General features: G+C 58.6%; 1 protein-coding gene across 2 annotated transcripts in view; it reads right to left on the reverse strand.

Moving 5' to 3' along the window:
* The window catches only part of FZR1 (fizzy and cell division cycle 20 related 1), a 29,761-nt gene extending 17,428 nt beyond the window's left edge, over positions 1–12,333 (reverse strand). Inside the window, exon 1 of one of the 2 annotated variants that reach the window (XM_007994779.3) lies at positions 12,170–12,333. The gene's annotated coding sequence lies outside the window, so the exon portion shown is untranslated. The remainder of the gene's footprint in view (positions 1–12,169) is intronic. The other variant, XM_007994778.3, reaches the window with a different exon arrangement.
* Between the last annotated feature and the right edge of the window lie 41 nt (positions 12,334–12,374).

Below are 12,374 nucleotides of genomic sequence, written 5' to 3' on the forward strand. Positions count from 1 at the left end.
CAGCCCCATACTGTGTTGGATGTGGTGGGGAGGGTCATTCATTGACCAACACACACGAACGGGAGCCCTCCCAACAAGAGGGCCACAGACCTACCCACCCACTGGAGTGAGCTCCCTGCGGGAGGGGGCGGTGGGAGAAAACCAAGCTGGTGGAGAAGCATTCTAGGCAGCGGCATGTGCTGCCAGGAAACACTTTTTTTAACGGAGACAGGGTCTCTTGCTCTGTCGCCCAGGCTGGAGCGCAGTAGTTTGATCACAGCTCACTGCAGCCTCCACCTCCTGGGCTCCAGTTATCCTCCTCCCTCAGCCTCCTGAGTAGCTAGGACCACAGACACACACCACCACACCTGCTAAAAGAAGTACATTTGTAAAAGTGGCCCCCAACAACCAGCTGCCAAAGGAAAAGGAAGATGGACAACAGCACCAGCAGACTCCAAACCCCAGCACAGGACAGTCTCCTCAAGACCTGGCACCACGCAGAGGGACCCATGGGCGCGGGAGTGTGGGTACAAGTGGAACAGCTCCAGGACTGCATTCCACGCCAGCACCGCCCCTGCTCCAGATCTGACTTTGGGGGTGAGGCCCAGCCCTTCCCTTGTCCTGGTGGGAACCTCTCCGGCTTCTGTACCTTCAGCACCCTTGGCCAGGCCTTCTCCAAGAATGGAAAAACTTCACAATGCAAATCTTATTCATTAAAGAACTTAGCTGCCAGGCACTGCAGGAGGATACCAGGAGTTCGAGATCGGCCAACATGGCAAGACCCCATTTCTACACAAAGTACAGACAGAGGCACTGTTGAGGGCTGAGGCGGGCGGATCACCTGAGCTCAGGAGTTCAAGACCAGCTTGGCCAACATGGTGAAACCTCATCTCTACTAAAAAACAAAAATTTGCTGGGCATGATGGCACATGCTTGTAATCCCAGCTACTCGGGAGGCTGAGGCAGGTGAATCGCTTGAACCTGGAAGGCTGAGGTTGCAGTGAGCAGAGATCGCGCCACTGCACTCCAGCCTGGGTAACAGAGTGAGACTGCGTCTCAAAAACAAACAAACAAACAAACAAACAAACAAACAAACAGCTAGCTGGGTGTGGTGGCGCACATCTGTAGTCCCAGGACTCAGGAGGCTGATGTGGAGGCTACAGTGAGCCGAGATTGGGCCACTGCACTCCAGCCTGAGCAACAGTGCAAGACACTGTCTCAGGAAAAAAAAAAAAAAACTTAAAGAGTTTAGTTACAAATCACAGCATTTCAGATGACCCTTTTTCGTTTATCTTGTTTCACAGAGACCTTAGCGATGCAATTCATTTCCAGAGACCTAAGTGTGAGTCCTTCAGGTAAACACTGCACAAACAGAAGCGCCTTGGAATTTTTATCTTTTTAAAATTTTTATTCATTTATTTTTTTGAGACAGTGTCTCATTCTTTTTGCCCAGGCTGGAGTGCAGTGGTGCAATCTCGGCACACTGCAACCTCTGCCTCCCGGGTTCAAACAATTCTCCTGCCTCAGTTTCTCAAGTAGCTGGGATTACAGGCACGCGCCGCCACACCCGGCTATTTTTTTATATTTTTTAGTAGACAGGGGGTTTCACCATGTTTTCCAGGTTGGTCTCGAACTCCTGACCTCAGGTGGTTCACCCGCCTCAGCCTCCCAAAGTGCTAGGATTACAGGCGTGAGCCACAAGGCCCGGCCAGAATTTTTATTTTTGAGATCGGGTCTCATTCTGTTGCCCAGGCTGGAGAGCAGTGGTGCAATTATGGCCCACTGCAGCCTTTGCCTCCTAGGCTCAGGTGATCCTCCCGCCTCGGCCTCTGGAGGAGCTGGGACCACAGGCGTACTCCACCAGACTCAGCCACTTTTTGTATTTTTTGTAGAGACGGAGCCTTCTCATGTTGCCCAGGCTGGTCCTGAACTTCTGGGCTCAAGCAATCTGCCCACCTCGGCCTCCCAGAGAGCTGGGGTTACAGGTGTGAGCCACCGCACCTGGCCAGCATTTTTCCAGAATGAGAGAATGTAAACAAATGTGACCAGCAGCAGCGGCGGTAACTGCGTGCATTGAGGCACGTGCTGGCAGAGTCTGGTTGCGATTGGCTAAATATCATCCCCCACTTCCCCGGAACACTGATGCTGCCCTGAAGTCAGCACTGAAAGCAAGTACACACGGCACCAGCTGCAGCTGCACACGGCCCCTGGCACACATCGCTGCCCAGCAGCACACGGCTGCACCTCATGAGCCCTCCTGGGCAACAGAGATGCTGTGAACCAATGGCCCAGATGTTGGCAGGTGGGCGGCAGCCGTCACAGTGTACTGGCCACACAACTCACTCACGCTGCCAAGGCTGGTGGGCAAAACCACAGGGCCCAGGCCTGCCCAGCAGCCTGAGACCCAGCTCCTGTCTGTCCCTGCAGTGAGGGCAGGGGCGCACACGGCGGGTGTGCAAACTGTTGTCCCACCTCCGACATCTAGAGGGTCCTGGGTCCCGGGCCTGGGGCCTCCCAGGGCACCTCACCTGGACACTTGCCCAGTGCTGCCAGCGGCACTCAGCTCAGCTCCGGGACCCCCAGCGACCCCTCCAAGCCCCTCGCTCAGCCGCGCTGCAGGAAGAACAAAATCCAGGAGCCACAAGAAACATGGCTGTGGAATTCAACACCGGGAAAATTGGGAGTCCGCAGGGCAGACATGCCACCAACACAGTTATAAAAGAGATGACAAACTGGGGGAGGCATCGGCCACCCACAGAAGAGCCCAAAGAAGCAAAGGACACCAACAAACCGCACTGGGAAAGGACCAGTCCTCCCTCACAGTTGGGAGCTGCCAGTCCAACCGAGGACGCCACCCTCTCGCCTGTCAGACGGGGGAGGCTGCAGGCTGGGGGACTCGGCCTCGCCAGCCCAGGCATGGGGAGAGACGCCACACGCACTCATGGTTGGCAGAAGCCGAAAACTGCTACGGCTTCAAAGGAAGGCAATTTGGCAATTGCTTCCAAAATTTAAAAAAATGTACATTTTCTGTGGTGTGGTATTTCTACTTCTAAGAATTTATCCTTAGAAATTCCGCGTGCGTGTGTGCAGAGATGGAGTCACTGCAGCAGCTTGTCATAGTGGAAGGCGCAAAAGGCCACCAGATGGGGTGGAAGAGGCTGCAAGACCCACTGCACAGAAAAACGGACCATGCAGAGCACACTGCTCCCAGAAGGTTCGAAAAGCGGCTAGTCATGGGGTAGGTGGGGAGAGGAAGGAGAGGACGGGGATCAGGGAGGAAGGAAGCCTTATTTCCCCTGGCACCTCATTTTGTACTTCTTGAATTCTGTATCACATGAACTGTAAGCTATTCAAAAAAATAAACCAGCGGGCAGAGATGGGCCAGGCGGACTCCGGATGAGACCGGGTACCACCACGTTCTCACTCCTCTGCTGGACGCTCGGAAGGTTTCATTATAAAAGGTTAGAGGAGAGAGAAATCAGGATCTTAAGTTGCTGTTAAGTAATTCCTGAGCACGGACAACGTGCGTGGCCATGTGGAAAGGCTCAGACCGGATAGAGGGAGTTCAGCAGCAACCCGGACCCTCGCTGCCAATCAGCAGTGAATTGGTGAATGACACGTGCTCTGCCAGGCCCTGCAGAGGTTCTCATCCCTGGCCCAGGGGTGCCTGGTGGGGACGCTGCTGTGGCTCTGCCTGTGTGGCCAACACCTGCGACTTGGTTGCCCTGGTCTGGGTGGTGGACCCGGGCCCCGGGCCACCGGGCTTCCTGCTGCCCCATCCCCTTGGCAGGGCACTGCCCTGTGGGTCCTACAAACCCAATGGGCCAACTCATAGGAAAGGTCCACCTTTCACCCCCTGGGCCCCAGAATGTAAGAGCCAGGAGGCCCCCTGCTGCCACTGCCCTGGGCAAGCCTTCAGTCTCCAAGCTTCTTCCTGTTCCCCTGGGAAATGGGCACGACCCGGTCACCTGACAACACAGTGACAGGGCCCCTGTACTGAGGCAGACGCCCTGGGATAAATATGTGGGAACAAATGGAGCCGGCCCCTGCTCACACCAGACACTAGAATAAGCCTCCGATGGGGCAGACAGCACAAACCAGGGGGACCCCCAGCTCCTGAGATTCACCTTCTCTCTCCCGCCCACTTAGGGTGTGGATTTCAATGTGTGCAGCCTCCTGGGACCTCCGCAGGGCAAAGGATCATGGGATGCAGAGTCTCTTGGGGGTCTGTGGAATCCCATAACCCAGAGGGTCTTAACCAGGGTGATTCTGCCCCCAGGGTATCGATATATGGTGATGTCTGGGGACATCTGTGGTTGGCACGACTGGGGGTGCCCCTGGCGTGGAGTGGGTGGAGGCCAGGGATGCTGCTCAACACCCTGTAGTGCCCAGGATGGCCGCACCCCCGAGAACGATCCGGACCCAATGTCCACAGGGTGCAGGGGCAGAGACCCTGCTCTAGGGCAAGACCAGGGAAGTGACTTGAATGAGTGAGACCTGGAGAGTGTGGCCAGGAACCCCCAGCCCCATCCCCACTGCACCAGTGGGGAGACAAGGAAAGGGAGCCGATAAGGCACTGTTTGTGGGGGCCTATGACGTGGCACGATTTGTCTCCAGGCTGGACTCTGCGGTGTCCCTGAGTGGGGACGCAAAGCATGAGGGGCTGTGTGTTGTGTAGACAGGGCCTGGGAACAGCACTGGTGCAAGCCCCCAGGTCTCACCCGGTGACGAGTCTTCCTCAGGAACACAGCTCTCCGCTCCTGGAGGCTCAGCCAACCTCCTACTCCTGCAAGGCTTTGCTTGGCTGGAAAAACTGGTCCCCACTGTTGTCATATTTTTTTTTCAGGTTCTTTAACGGACAAAAGGAATTGAAACATCCCAATGACGGATCTTTTATGACTCATGTGTTGAGGCTGACTATGGTCTGGACAGGCCACCTGTGATAAACACCAGCGCGCCCCCCACCCCGGCCCTGCGGACACCAGGGCAGACCGCCCTGGGTAAGGGTAACTCCAGCCTGCGGGTGGGTGGCACTTGCTACCCACAGGGGACATGGAGCAGGTAAGGGAGGAGGGAACACCAACCAGAGCCTCATGGGTGCCGCCATGTCCCGTGCGGGCTCCTGGCCCAGGGGCAGAGCATCGGAACACACATGGGGCTAGGACAGAGGCGAACCTTGCCCGGGTCCACCGGCTGGCACAGCTGGAAGCACTCAGTATGCCTGACTGAATGTCCTCAGGACAGCAGGTGGGCAGGCGCCACCTCATCTCGGGGACGGCGACAGCACCCTCTGCTCAAAGTCCCTGTGCAGATGGTGAGGGGAGAGCTGGGACGTGAACCCAGCCAGTCTGGGTCTGGCTCTGTGCCCACTCCCTGACCCTTGCCCCAGGAGGTGAGGTGTCCAGACTCAGCACTCAGCCCGGCCCTGCCCACGGGGAAGCTGCAAGGCACTGCTTCCTGCTGGAGTCTCCGCAGAGGGGTTCCGGCAGGAGACGTCTGACTAAGGATCACTGGATGGCGGTGACAGAGCCGGGGGACGGGCCGGCTCACGGCCCCTCGCAGGTCCCAACCCCTGCAAAGTTGCAAAATGCTCCTGCCTGAGAGGTCCCAGGTGCCCCCAGACCACCTGTGAGGCCCTGGCCCAGCTGCCTCTCAGGGAGCCCTCTCCTCGTGTGAGAGACAAGGGACTCTGCTGGGTGCCTGCACGTGACGTCCAGCCATCCTCTGCAGGGCTGGGGAGAAGCACCAGATGAGAAAGATCCCCCAAAGAAAAATGGGGGGTGACCCAGCTATCCGCTCTCTGCTCTCACTGGATCTGGGAGTTTCTGGGGGACTTTGCCTCCTGCCCTGCACCCAGGAATGTCCTTCATGAAACATGGCTTCACAAGCATCACTCATCCCACTGATCTCATTCCCAGCCGCTCCTCAGAAGAGGACTCCAGATGGCTCTCTCGGGTCCCATTTGGATGCCCTCAGTGTCATGATGCAATTAAGGGGGCAGCCGTGCCAGCCACATCGATGGCCTTGTCAGAAAATGTGAGCCCCCCACCAGCACCACACCACCCAGCACACGAGGCCCTCGGCCCTGCAGCTCCAGGGGCACAAGGCAGGTGAAGCACCCAGATACCCTTATCGCCAGCCCTCCCTGTGCCCCCCCACGGAAGTAAACCAAGTCCTGTGAAAAGGTTCTAGCAGGGTCCATCAGAAAGAGTGTGGGCTTTCGACGGGACCAGCCCAGGCTTTGAGTCCCTGTTTCAACCCTTCCCGGCCACGAAGCTTTGGGCAGCTACACCTCTTGGGAGGTCAGTCTCCTCATCAGTTAAGCAGGGATAGTGCTGTGCACCCAGGAAGCTGTGAACTCAGGCACGAGGTCTATGGGGCGGCAGGCATCCAGCCTGATCCAGAGAAGGTGCTTAGCGAGAGCTGGCTGGGCCCAGGACTCCCAGCTGTGCACAGGGCCCCAGAGGAGCTCAGTGGATGCTGGCTGGGCCCGGGACTCATGACAGGTGCACGAAGGTCCCCAGACTGCTCCCTGCTCCTTCATCCTTGGGCATGGGGGTGCCTTGACAGCCAGGATGCTGCCCCAGTGACCTCCTGGCCACAGACCACAACACTTATCTCCTCCCATGCTGCCCCCGTCAGTCCCAGAGAAGAGGAAGGACATCAGAGAAATGGGGCTCCTGGGGCAGGTGGCCGTGGTTGCAGGGGTGGACTGACACGGGGAGAGGTGGACTCTGGACCAGAACCAGAGCCATGACCTAGCGGAGAGACCGCTGAGGCACAGAGATCTCTGCAGGGAGCAACCCCCACCCGCAGAAGAACAAGCTGAGCTGGCGGCCTCTGACCTCTACGTACGCAAAGACACAGCCAGGAGTAGCCAGGGAAAAAGGGTGGGGCCCAGACCCTCGGTGAGGGACAGTGCGCCTTCCAGGGTGCCCGTGTGAGCCACGGCGAGGCCAGTTACTGCTGGGGGCCGGTGCCTGGGCCCCGGGACCATACCCCGCACGCGTCATTCATTTACTCACGCTGCCAGCCGCCGCCTCCCCACCAACCAGCCACGCGCCATGTGGGTTCTAGGTACCGACTCAGGCGCTGCAAAGCAGAGCCGAGCTGCTGTCCCCCCGGGTGTGCAGTCTGTTTTTCTTTTCTTGTTTTTAAAATATAGAGACGAGGCTCAGGGTCTCCCTATACTGCCCAGGCTGATTTTGAACTCCTGGGCTCATCAAGCAATCCTCCTGCTGAGGCCTCCCACGTGCTGGGATTCCAGGTGTGAGCCTCTGCACCTGGCCAGCAGGCAGTCTAGAGTGAACGAGAAGCATCCCCAGGGTCTTCTCAGCCAGCAGCTCTCACCCTCTTCCCTGTGTGGGGGCAGCTCCCACATCCGGCCTACTCCAGTGAGAACTGCTCTCCACACTTCCAAATGGTGCCTGCAGATATAAGACCCGAGGTTTCTCATCTCCAGCCTCCTGATACCACCGAGTACCCATAGCCCTGTCTGACTTGGTGACACCTTCAGACCTAAAAGACACCCGGGTCTGCAGCAGCACAGAAGGCTGCAGTGCCCCATGCGAGGAGGAAGGCAGCGCGGCACCAAGCCTGCAGCCTCTCAGGATCGGATGGAGCCCCATCAGGTTCCTGAGGCCTGCACATCTCTGCATCTCTGTCTGTGTCATGCAGCTCCCACCCACGGGTCCCAGGTGAGGTGAGGCGGCAGCAGGAAAAACCCAGTCCAGGCAGTTCAGGGCAAGGGTCCCAACCTCAGCACTGGGGACATCTGGGCCGGATCGCAGTCCATGGTGGGGAGTCCTAGGCTATGTGGGGCACTGAGCAGCATCCCTGGCCTCCACCCACTCCATGCCAGGAGCACCCCCCAGTTGTGACAATACACAGAGGTCCCAAGATGTTGCCCAGTGTCCTGTGGGGGCAGAGTCACCCAGGTGGGGAATGCATGGATGAGGGGGATCCTTAGGTGGAAGAGTTGCTCCCCAGGGCAAACAGACCAACACTGGCCTCCCACACTCCTCAGCCCTCTGGTGAAAGCAGACAGATGCCCGCTGCCCACCCTCTCTCTGCTCCCATCATCCTTCCACCACTGACCCAGCGGCCCGCAAACCTGGTGGGGATGAGAATACAGAGGTTCCCAAGCCAAATCTGATCTGGGAGAGAGGAAGACTCACAACAGAAGGGAACGTGTGCAAAACGGCACAGGAATCTGAATGGCCTGCCTGCCACTCTCCAGAACCCAGCAGTGAGGCCGGGCATGCTGGCTCTGCCGCTAATCCCAGAGCTTTGGGAGGCTGGGGCAGGAGGACTACTTGAGCCCAGGAATTCAAGACCAGCCTGAGCAACATGGTGAAACCCCGCCTCCACAAAAAATACAAACATTAGCCAGGTATGGTGGCGCACCTGGAGTCCCAGCTACTCTGGACACTGAGGTGGATGGATCACCTGAGCCTGGAAGGTCAAGGCTGCAGTGAGTTGGGACTGCGCCAATGCACTCCAGCCTGGGCAACAAAGCGAGACTCTATCTCAAAAGAAAAAAATCATAACTGTGCAGCAATTTGGGAAGGCTGGGGTGGAGGGGACACGCTGGGGGCAGGAGGACAAGGTGGAAAGGTTGGAAGGCAGGTTTCTTGAGCTGGGCTCATGGGGGTGACACCATCAGACACGATCGGCCAGCGAGAGGAGGCACCAGCGCCTCAGTCACAGAGCAACAAGGACAGTCGCCACACAACCACCAGCGCCTGCCTCTTTGTGGCAGCTCGACTCACAACAGGCAGATACTGGAAACTGCACCAGTGTTCACGGAATAAGGAGACGCACAAAACCCGGGCCTCCACACCACAGAACATGACTCCGCCATGAAAATGAGCAGGACTCTGACTCAGGCCACAGCCTAGACACCTTAAGGACATCACGCTCAGTGAGAGAAGCCAGACACAAAAGGCCACACAATGTGGGATCCCATTTCTACGAAATGTCCGGAACAGGCCCAGCCACAGAGGCAGGGGAGACAGGTGGTGGCGGCGGATGGGGTCAAGGCCGGATCCTTCCTGGGGGGATGAGAACGCTCTAGGATTGGACAGACGGGAGGGCGGCTCGAGCCTGTGAACGTATAAAAACCAGGGAACTGCATGCTCTAAAGCAGTGGATCATGTGGCAGGAGAAGTGTATCCGAATAAAGCTGCTACGAGCAAACATTAAATAAAGAAAGTAAGAAGGGCCAGTGAAGAAGCCTGAAGGAAAAACCAGACGGAGTAGGAAGCCGAGAGAGCGGGGGTGTTCACTGTTGGGGTGGCGTGTCATTCGTGGTCAGTGGTGGCTGCGTGACTGAAGGAAGCGCGGCCAGGCAGGCTGCCTGTGCGCCCCTCATCCCATCCACGAATGAGGACACTGAGGCAGAGGAAGGCAGTCACCTGCCAAGGCACACAGGGACCTGGGGCCGCTGGGGACATGAACGTCCCTGGACGAGAACCTAAGTGGCCCAGGAAGGGGCTCTGGCTCTGTGCTGAGTGCAGTGGCTGGGGAGAATAGTGACATGTGGGCAAGGCAGTGACAGGTGGAGCTGACGAGGAGGTCACCGGTGACCACAGGGAGGTGTTGGGGGCAGAAGAGAGATGAGGTCAAACATTCCCTTTGCTGCTGGCAGGTGCCCGGGTCTCTGTGGCAGCACCAGCAGGGGATCCGCTGCTTGCAAGCACACGGCCCAGGGCACTGCACAGGCCGGGGGCGGAGCGGGCACCAGGCAGACGCACTCGCTGCCCTCATGGGGCTCACAGTCCAGACACTGGGGACAGGCTGCTTTCTGTACTGGGGCCGTCCTGGGCACAGTGGGGCACGGAGCAGCACCCGTGGCTCAAACACAGCCAAGTGTCCCCTGGGGACAGAATCAGGCGGTGGAGAGCTTTGCTCCAGGAGAAAGGAGTGACAGGGCTGGGATCGGTGAGTTCCTAGAAGACCAAGCCCCTGGATCTTCACCTCTGCCAGGAGTCCCTGGGAGCAGCCCTTCACACACTGACTTTCCATCCTCTCCCCTCTAAGTGACACCAAACAAAAGGTCCTCAGAACCAATTCCATTCTGGGCCTCCCAAACCCAGAAGTTCTCAGTCTACAAAACCCCCTCACCAGAAGTCCCATTAAACAGTAGGTGATTTGAAAATCAACATAAGGCCGAGTGCGGTGGCTCACACCTGTAATCATAGCACTTTGGGAGGCCGAAGCGGGAAGATCACCTGAGGTCAGGAGTTTGAGACCAGCCTGGCCAACATGGTGAAACCCTGTCTCTACTAAAAATATAAAAATTAGCCGGGCGTGATGGCACACACCTGTAATCCCAGCTACTCAGGAGGCTGAAGCAGGAGAACCACTTGAACCTGGGAGGCAGAGGTTGCAGTGAGCTGAGATCACGCCACTGCACTCCAACCTAGAGCGAAACTCTGTCTCAAAGAAAAAAAAAAGAAAAAATAAAAAAAAATAAAAATAAATCGATGTAGCCCCACCTTGAAACCAATCACGCTTGTTTGTTTCTAGGAACTCGTCCTTCAAACCCCAAACCCCCACCTCCACCCCCACCACTGCCTGCAGCCAGGGCACAGGTTCTGAAATTTGACCTGGGAAGCAGTCACAGGGGCAAATTGGCGGGCACCACCTTGCCAAGATACCCCTCTCCAGTAAAGTACCGGGCTTGACTTTGAGCAAATGTCTGCACCCTTGGCAAAACGCTCTGCAACCCAACTCCACTCGCTGTGCGAGGCGCCGGACAGCAGCCGGTAGCCAGCACACCTGCCTCCACTTGGGATTCCGAAGGAAATGACAATCAGGTGTTGCCAAAACACACGGCCCCTGACACAGAAGGAGGCCCACGCGGAATTCCGCACGACAGACGGCCCCAGATACATCCACTCCAGGGACCAAACCCAGGCGATGTCATCAGCTTCTATCCCCACCCCCACGCCCAGAGAGCCCACCTGGCCTTCCCTTCAAAGGCCCCACAGGCTGCCCTCACGCCGGGGGTGTGTGTTCTGGGTGGATGATTTTCCCTTAGGTACATCACCCTCCTTCAAAGCATATAGGTTGGGGTGGGGGCCTCACCACGGGGAGGCATGAGGTCATCGCCCGGTAGACTGGGGCGGGGCGGGGGAAGCTGAACGAGAGAGGCGCCCTGAACCAGAGGATGAGTTTGGGGTGGAGAAAACAGGGGAAAACACAAAACAAGTTTAGGCTGAACATCTGCACATTGGGGGGTCTCAGGCCATGGGGTGGGGACAGGTCCGGACGGTGGAAGGGGGATAGGGGGGTGTCACGGGTTTGAGGAGGGGTAAAATGGCTCTGAATGGGGGACACACTCCATATTCTAGGGATCCGAGATGACCAGGCTTGCGTTTGGAAGAAGACACGGGGCAGGACGGAGGTTCAGTTCGCAGGAGGGAGGACTTGTGCATAGCTAGCTCGTCTGAGGCTTTGGTGTGAGAGCTGGGTTTGGGGGGAATGGGGGCTGGCAGGGGGCACGCTGGAAGGGTGGGGGAGCAGAAATCAGAGAGACGAGGTGAGACGGGGACATCCATGCACTCAACCCGTACCTGCGGGGACTCGTGGACACAGCAGTGACCCCAGACACAGGTTTCCGGGTGTCCCGGGCTGGGACTGCATTTTACTGGGGCGAGGGGCTGGTTGGGGCCTGGGCGAGCCATGGCACACAACAGGTTCAGCCATGGGGGGCGGCTTCATGTGGGCAGGACCCAAGCTGGGAGGGTCTGAACTGGGAAGTCCCGGGGATGACAGGCCAGGGAGAAATTACCCGGGTTGGGAGGCGGGGTCTGCTGTTCTAGGGGTGCGCAGTGGGGTCCCCTGGTTGGGGGTGCAGAGTTCAGCCTATTTTAAAAAGAATGGTGGGCGCTGACTGCGGCTGCGGGGAGGTCACGACTTGCAGGTGGCTCGCGGTGGGGGTCACGGCAGGCCCCGACGTGGGGGGACGCTGGGATTTGGGTGTTAACTCGGGAGACGGGGATGCTGAGGTCACCCGGGCCTAGTTCGGCCTGGGAGGCGGCATTCGAGGGGACTGGGGGCTCCTGGAGGGGCCTGAGCTGGGGTGGGGGTGGCAGCCTGCCCCGCCGTCTCGGTTTTGGGGGGTCGCAGTGGAGCTCCGCCGCTTAGGGCCCGGGGGGCGGGTCCCCGACCCCGGTCGCCTCACCTGGCTCGCTCCCGTCGCTCGCTGGCTCCCGCCGACCCCGCCTCTCCCGGCACCGCACAGTGCCCGCCTCCGGCCCCCGCAGCTCCCGCAAGCCCGGCCGCAGCCGCCGCTGACGGGATCCCGGGCTCCGCGGTCCCTAATATGGCGGCGGTCGCTCCTCCACTGCCTCCCGGCTCCCTCCCTCCGCCGCGCGCGCCCGGCCGGC

This window comes from Chlorocebus sabaeus, chromosome 6 (assembly GCF_047675955.1).
Source record: "Chlorocebus sabaeus isolate Y175 chromosome 6, mChlSab1.0.hap1, whole genome shotgun sequence".
Taxonomy (NCBI): domain Eukaryota; kingdom Metazoa; phylum Chordata; class Mammalia; order Primates; family Cercopithecidae; genus Chlorocebus; species Chlorocebus sabaeus.